The 8,067-nt window shown below is 57.4% G+C and overlaps 1 long non-coding RNA gene across 1 annotated transcript; it reads right to left on the bottom strand.

Moving 5' to 3' along the window:
• Window positions 1–306: 306 nt before the first annotated feature.
• Window positions 307–2,510, bottom strand: LOC141977426 (uncharacterized). Its single transcript, XR_012636232.1, has 3 exons — window positions 2,461–2,510; window positions 956–1,170; window positions 307–616 (listed from the first exon to the last, which is right to left on the bottom strand). It is a non-coding gene; the product is annotated as an uncharacterized LOC141977426 (long non-coding RNA).
• Window positions 2,511–8,067: the final 5,557 nt, after the last annotated feature.

Genomic DNA, 8,067 nt, shown 5'->3' with positions numbered 1-8,067 from the left:
AATATAAAGTGCGTGGCCCAGGCCCCTTTTGCAACTGAATGAAATTGATTATTATTATTTTTTTTGCATGCATCATGGGTGTATGTCACTGTTCTATTTATTCTCCCGCTCTTTGTCCCCGCTCCAAAGACTTCGCTGTGTTCCCAGAGACAATGGAAGGCCCTGGCTGGAACGCGAGGAAATGCGGAGCGCGCTGACGGCTTCTTGCAGCCCCGAAGGAATGCGGCGAGGGAGAGAATCGATACACATAATAATTTTTTTTAAAAAACTTTTATTTTTTTCCACTGTAGTTGTGTGTGTGTGTGTGTGAGAGAGAGAGAGAGAGAGAGAGAGCATTGGGTGGGGTGGGCATGAGCAATGAGGGTGGAGTCTTGTGGTTAGAGCAGGGGGAGATGGGAATCCAGACGCCTGGGTTCTAGCCCGTCTCATGGTTAGAGTGAGGGATCTGGTAGGTAGAAGTCCTGGATGCTGTCCCTGGCTTGGGGAGGGAGTGCGGCCTGGTGGTTGGAGCAGCAGGGGTACTAGGAGATGTACGTTCCATTCTTGCTTCTGGCGCTGGCCCACTGCATGACCTCGGGCAAGTCGATTTTTTTTCTTTGTGCCTCAGTTTCCCCACCTACAAAACAGAGAGGTGACAGCAGGGGTGCAGGTTGGGAGTTTAAATTCACTGGTGCTTCATTAAGGGGGTGGGAGATCCTGTTATGAAAGGCTCTCAGATGGTCCCCGGGGCCCCAGTGGGTGAAATCCTAACCCCACTGAAAATTCCCATTGACTTCAATGGAGCCAGGACGTCACTGGTCCCTGTCAGTGAGCCCCACAAAAAACAGGCCATTTTCCAGAGGGCTTCCATCATCCCAAGCCTGAGCCTTTCCGTCCCCGCAGGCTTGTGTCGCATCCCATCGGGGTGCCGGGTGCCGCCACCCACCAGCAATGCCGGGCAGCGACGTCAACGCACCATGTGAGGACGCAGATCTGCCCCCCGCTTCCTCCGAGCATCCTGGGCCGCCCCATCTCACCGTGATGGTGTCACAGCAGAAGGTGAGCTCATCGAGTGGCCACGCCATGCTGGGATCTCAGCACGGCCCTGATCCTCTGTGCCAACCCTGTGCTCGGCAGGAAGGGGTTAATGGCAGCCTGTGGGTTCAATCAGCCCCAACCTGCTTCACCTGCCTGGAGAGAGGGGTTAAAAGGGAGTGGGGAAGGGGGGGGGGAAGCCTAGCTAATAGGGGCTGAGTGGGAGGAGGAGAGGACTTGATGCTGAACCCCTGAAAGAAGGCTTGGCTGGGGCCAGAGGACAGCCAGAGACTGCTGCATGCTAGAGTTTCCTCGGGGCAGGTAGGCTTGACGTGGGACTGTTCTATGTTCCCTGGGACTGCGGGGTTTTCCTCTGGGGCTCTGGGGAGGAGCGGGCCCAGGAAGGGCCTGGTGGAAAGGCCTAGAGGCAGACTGAGCTTAGCTGGAACCTGGAGTAAAAAGAGGGGCAGGGTCCCGGTCCCCCGCCCAGCCCCCTGACGAAGGGAGCGTGGAAGTCAAAGGCTAGAAAGGATGAATGGCTCTGGAGGTGGGCAGGAGATCTGGGGTGACCCTTCTGGGTTATAGACACACAGGACTCAGTTTACCCCAGAAGGGATAGGACTGCAAGCCACCAAGCTGGCGGGTCAAGTCCCACCAACCAGACAACTGCAGGACCAGAGCAGCTGTCGGGGGGGTGGGCGCCTGAGGAGGAGACCCTGCTAGGCCCCACCCTGCCACGAGGGGGTGCACCTGTCGGTGAGTTAGTTTGTCATCCCCTCCACTGGGGGCCACCCCATCCTGTTGTATGGGGGTGACCATAAAGCCGCCCTGCCATGTGTCACTGCATCGCCATGGGATGATGTGGATCTGCCCCCGGCCATCCTGGCTTGTCCCAGCCCAGCGTGATCACGTTGTATCGTGTCATGGCGCAAGGTGACCTCATAACCCGGCAATGCCGTGATGTCGTCATCAGCCACTGCATCATCCCCTGATGACACCAATCTGACCCCCGCCCCCCCGGGCCTGCTTCAGTGAGTGCTCTCAGTTTAGTACAACCCGCACCCCTGAAAATCAGAATGGCTGGCAACGCTGGGGCGGGGGGAGATTCTATCCCACCCAAGCGCTGCGTTCAGAGGTTCCCAGCTAGGTCCTGGTGTTCACCCCTCCTCCTTCCCCTCCCCCAAGCCCCTGCCTCAATGCCACCCCGGCTGGGCACGTGCCCCCGATGGACACAGCTGAGAATAACCCAGGTCGGAGCCAGGAAAGGCAGCTCCCCGTGCTCTATAATAAGATCTCCCCTTACTTGGGGGGCTTTCTCAGCAGCAGCAGCTGCTCTGTTAATACTTCTGTTCGGTGCGTCCCCCCACCCCACTCCCACACCACCGCCGTCACAGCTGTTGCCAGCACGAGTCTGAAAACAGCAAGCCAGGATTTTCCGGCTCTCACCCCAGAATGCAGCCGGCGGGACCTTTGACCAGAGGCAGATTAAATTTGTCAGCTCGGGGATGGGGGCAGCTGCTGGAATGTGTGTTTGGAGCCATCCATCAGAGGTGGGATGTATCGGGCCGGGGGGGAACCCAGAGAGCGAAGGGGGGGATCTGGAATAACCGAGCGGCGTTTCTGGCCAGCGCCGGCTCATGTTACACAAAAACCAGTCACGCCAGCTGCTGCTCTCCCATTCCGAGACGCTGCTGCTGGATTTCGTAGCGCTGGCCCGTGGTGGGATCCCGGCCCCTTAGCTACCCTCCCTCGAGCACCCCAAGAATCTTCTGTTTTGTCCTTCTGCACAACGATCTCACGGTACTTTCTCGACACAAATGATCTAAGCCCAAATGATCTAAGCCCATTTTCCACATGGGGAAACTGAGGCACGGTGCCTTGGCCAAGGTCAGCAGAGTCCGGAATAAAAGCTCAGGTGTCCTGACTCCCAGTGTTGATTTCTAACTGCTGAACAGTGCGTCCCCCACTGCAGGTCGTGCTCTGTTGCTGCAGCAGGCCAGTGCATTTTGGGGGGGTCCATGCGGGGGCTGTTTTAAGATCAGATTCGAAGAGCTAGATATTTCTACAGCTTGGCTCACGGGTGGCTTAGAGGGAGGACGTGTGTACAGGGGCTTTTGAAGGGGATAAACCCGAAGGCAGAAGGGGCGTTATTTAGGACGGAAGTCGAGGTTGAAACTAAGGGTGTGAGGATGACATTAAGGAAGGGGACAAGAGGCAGCGTGTCCCAGTGGTCGGTGCACTAGGCTGGGAATCAGGAGGTGGTGTTCCCAGCTGCTGTGATTTTTTGCGGGGGGTGAGAGGGGTGAACTCTCTGCCTCTGTTTCCCTTCCTGCCCTTTGTCAGTTAAGGGGATGAGCTCCCCCTCGAGGACAATGGATTCGGGCAGGACGGTCACTTCATTCCAGTTGCTCCATGCGATGTCCTTTCTTAGGCTGTGCCACACCGAGCACGGTGGGGCCCTGCTTGCAGATGGAGCCTCGAGGTGCTACCGGCATGCAAATAATGACCCTGCCCCCTGCAAACCTCTTCCATCTAGGAAGAGCTCCTGGTAAGCAGAGGCTGGGATGAGCAAACCCAGCCGGTCTGGCCCTGGCATCCATAAACAGCCATTTCCAAAGCAGTGAACGCCACGGCTGTGGTTGAACTCAGCCGATAACAGCAGAAGGGGCCCCAGGGCTGTGATTACAGCAACCTGAAGCTTGCTGAGCACAGGAAGGGCCAGGGGGAGAGCAGGGGGTGCAGGGTTGAGGTGCAAGGAAGGCATGGATGGAAGGGAGATAATGGATCAGTGGGAGGGTGAAAGGTGGTGTGTTCCAGAGGCATGGGGTCGGGAGCTGGAGACTAGCTTGACGGCACCAACAAAACTGGAAAGGAGCCCTACTCCCTATGTGCAATCCCTGTATAAACAGCCACCGCGCCCCGCCCCAGCAGTGGCTGCATCTGACCGCCAGGTGAGCGATCCCTGTATAAACAGCCACCGCGCCCCGCCCCAGCAGTGGCTGCTGCAGCTTGGCACCACGATGCAGGCGAGGTGCAGTTTCCCCAGGGCTGTGCGGGCCGCTGGCCCCAGGGTGCAATTTTTGTGCATTCCACTTTCCCAAGCGGGTTGCTGCAGCAGCTGCTGCTGACAAACTCCATGAACCAGCGAGGAGGAGAGTGGCCCAGCGCCCTGCAGGTCTCCTCGGCTATTTTGCAGACTACAAGCAGGGGCTGCCAAGAGCCGCTGATCAGAGCCCAGAGGCCCCTTCTCTATCAGCATTGTTCCAGCCTCCCAAACGGTCTCGTTTTAATTAGCGTGTGTGGGGGGCAAAGGAATGACATCATGCGGCTTCCCCTGCCTCCCCCCTACCCTCTTGGCTTGCGGTCAACCACCCTCCATCAAGCTGGTAATTAACGAGGAAAACAGCAGCTCCCTCCCCTAGCCCCTGCCTCCAGTCGGGAGGGAAAGAATGACATCATCCCCTGGCTGCACCAAAGCCCCCTGGAATCCTCCATCATCCTCTTCCTCCCCCCATCCCTGGCTCTTTGTCCTCCTTTCTCAGGCCATTTCTATGGGGCCCAGTGCTTTGGCAGCTCAGAGCTTTTGGGCCTGGCTCTTAGCAACGTGGAGGCCGCTCCGGCAGCTCCAAGGGGCCTCAAAGTGGGTGGAAAGGAGCCCCTGAGAACCCACATGCTGGGCAGGGGGTATCCTTGACCGCTATGGAGTGGGCATAAGGGCCCTGCTCCCAGCTAGCAATGTAGGTGGCGTGTTGGGTGTGTGGCCGGTGGGCACCGCGCTGTGGCTATTCCCAGAGGCCATGTGGAGCAGAGTGTAAGTTAGAGCAGCCCTATGGCTGCTCTAAATTATCCCAGGGGCTTGGAAAAGTCTGGGCAGACCAAGAGTAGTGGGGCGAGGGAGCACCAAAGTGGTTCAAGGTGGCTTAATACAGTTTTTTTCAACTTTTGTCATTTGCCAACCCCTAAAAATGTCAAAGGGAAGTGCAAAAGTGGCTTCAAGCCGCCTTCACCCCCTTGCCCTCCCATCCCATCTGGGAATCGGGCCCTGCCTCTGCTAATTGCTCTGGCCAGCCCCTAGCTGGGTGTCCCCCGGGGGAGCGGTGGCCCCTTGGAGCCCCACCCTGCCTCTCACATGCTGTTCTGATCCCGATCAATGCTCAACTCAGTTGTATTTGTCCAAACTCCATCAGAGTCGCCACAGCTGATCTGGGCCAGCAGGAGAAATGTGGGGGTCGGGGGGGGGGGGGTATAACAGTACAACTGATGCCTTTTGATTGCTGCCCGCCCCCCGAGTCTGATGGTGGGGGGGCTGCCCTCCAGAGGTCAGAGGGCAGGCACTATGTCCCCCAGTGGGTCAGGATTAGGAGGGGATGGAATGTGGCCCCGGAGTGCCCTCCCCCCGGGGATGGGCCAGGCATGTGCTGTTGGGGGAGGAAATCAGATTCAAGACAGATGGCAAGGAAGGAGGGCGGGGGGGGAGGGGGAGCAGCGGAGGCAGGTGCAGGAGGCCCGAGTTTGCTGTGCAGGTGTGGCCACAGAGAGGCACCAGGGACCTGACCCACGGCTGCCCTGTGCCCCTGCAGGGCATCAATTCCCCCGCAGCCCTGGCGCAGCAGGGAGCTGTTCCGGAGGGAGAAGCGGGGCCAGCCTGTGCCCCCTGGTTATCCTGCACCACGGCAAAGGCCCACAGGGCCAATGAAGCAGAAGCCCAGATTAGGGCTTTCGCGGCACTGGCCTCCGGTGCAGGGCGAAGGCTGGATCCTCTCTGCCAGATCTGAGCGGCTTTGAAGTGACCCTGGGGCAGCGTCTGGGTGGCGCACACTGGCACAGCACCCAAAGAGTTAACCAAACCAAGCTCAGGAGAGGCCAGGCCTTAGACGTGAAACTGACAGGGAGCAGCCCGAGGTTTCTATGCATGGAACTGACTTCCGTGACCTCCGCAGCATCTGCAGGAGGAAGCCGGGACAAAGCCCCTGCTTTTCCTTCCTCGCCATTCAGCTGTTCTCTGGCCCCGTCTCCTCACAGGTGGCGCAAGATAAATAAGAAGCCCGCCCCGGCATCTCCCATTGTGGTAGTCGGGACTGTGCTTTTAAGGGCTCAGCAGGATCACTGAGCACCCCCAGACCTCAATGGACCAGTGCATGGAGCTGTCAGTTCCTGAAGATCCAAGTGGGAGCGGGCCATGTTTTTAGTGCAGAAGGTCCCACCGGTGACCCATGGGAGGGGGGTTCCATACCTCAAACCTGTGTGGCTGTAGGATTGCCTTATAATAGCCTTTTTCGGGGGGGTGTTTCCCCCAGAGGTTCCCAAAGCACTTCCCACCCAGCGGCCAAACCTCGGCTGCCTTCTATGATTTAGTTGAGCACAGATGTAGCCATCGGTACCAGGCAGATGGAGTTCTTTGTACAGCACCTAACACACTGGCCCATGACTGGGGTTCCTAGGTGTTCCTGCAATGTGAATCACAAACGTTGCTCAGTTTAGGACGGGAAGTGAAGGCGAGCGCGGTGACTAACTGAGAGCACCCAGGGGAGTAAGGTACAGCAGGCAAGATTCATTTTGTCGATTCCAGTAGCACCATAGTACAGCTGGGTGCTGCACAGCTAGAACAAGAGGCAGTCCCCACAAAGAATCATAGAGAAAGAGAATCATAGAAGGTTAGGGTTGGAAGGGACCTCAGGAGGTCATCTAGTCCAACCCCCTGCTTGAAGCAGGACCAATCCCCAATGTTTGCCCCAGATCCCTAAATGGCCCCCTCAAGGATTGAACTCACAACCCTGGGTTTCAGACAAGGCAGAGAGGGGAAACCGAGGCACCAAGCGAGGAAGTGACTTGTCCGAGGGCACCCAGCAGATCAGTGGCAAAGATGGAAATAGAACCCAGGTCTCCTGAGCTCCGAGCCAGCTCCCTCAGCTAAAGCACACTGGCCCAGAGCCTCAGATACCTAAATACCTTTAGGGATCTGGGAGGCTGCCTCTCATCCAGTGACTCAAGGTTGCGTCTCCAAAACCCCAAACTCAGCTGCATCTCCAAACCCATGAGTGGAACTGAAGGCAGGGCTGCTGGAAAAATGTGTACAGTGGGGGTGCTGAGAGCCATTGAAACAAACTGTAAATTGTGTATGTGATGGAAACCACTCCAAGCCGGGGGGTGCTGCAGCACCCCCCGCACCCCTAGTCCCAGCCCCTATGACTGAAGCCCCAGAAATCTCCGGGGGATGGACTCCCATGGGATTCCTGGCACTCCCTGCCCAGCCCCCATGCTGCACGTAACCCCACCTTCCATCCAACCTCTCGCATCCCAGCAACAACCAGGATTTTCAGCATGGCTCAGCCCTGCAAGGGGAGGCTGTGGGATGGTGCGAGTAGGGGCATTCCCAGCCCCTCTGCCGTATATCACAAGCTGGCAGAAGCATCCCAATGGAACTCACTGCAGATTCCAGCTCCTTCCCCACCCCGCTGCCCCATTTAGCAAAGGGGAGAAGGGGGTCATTGGAACTCCAGTTGGCTGACAGCTGTGGTGCTGGGTTGGATTTCAGATCAGGAGTGTCAGGAAATAGAGATTTATAATCTCCCTCTAGATGCAGGTGGGAGTCCAGTTCAGAGTTGTTGGGTCGGCTTCCAGATGATCTTATCCTGTCTGAATCCCCTACAACTCTTACTGTTCTTGTTTTATTTATTGAGCTGGCAGCAGCCCCTGGGGGCCCTAGTCCAGATCGGGCCCGCAGCGTGCAAGGCGCTGTATGGACACACAACAAAAAGACAGTCCCCACCTCAAAGAGCTTCCAGTCTAAATATGAAGCAACAAGAGACAATGGGTGGGTACAGACAGACCGAGAGCAAGGGAACAATGACAACAGACCTGCGGCCTACCCACTGTTAAGGTTTTTCCACTGGCATCAATGCCCAGGAGAGTTTTAAGGAGCGGTTTGGAGGGTAAGGAGGGGGCTTTGCAGGCATTTACGGGGAGTGTGAGGGGCAGCGGGGAAAAGCACAAAGGGGCTTGTTTGAAAATGTAACCAGTAGGTGATGGAGGCTGGCGCCTCCAGAGACTGGA

Source organism: Natator depressus, chromosome 24, assembly GCF_965152275.1.
Source record: "Natator depressus isolate rNatDep1 chromosome 24, rNatDep2.hap1, whole genome shotgun sequence".
Taxonomy (NCBI): Eukaryota; Metazoa; Chordata; order Testudines; family Cheloniidae; genus Natator; species Natator depressus.
This window is presented reverse-complemented; position numbering and strand designations above follow the sequence as displayed.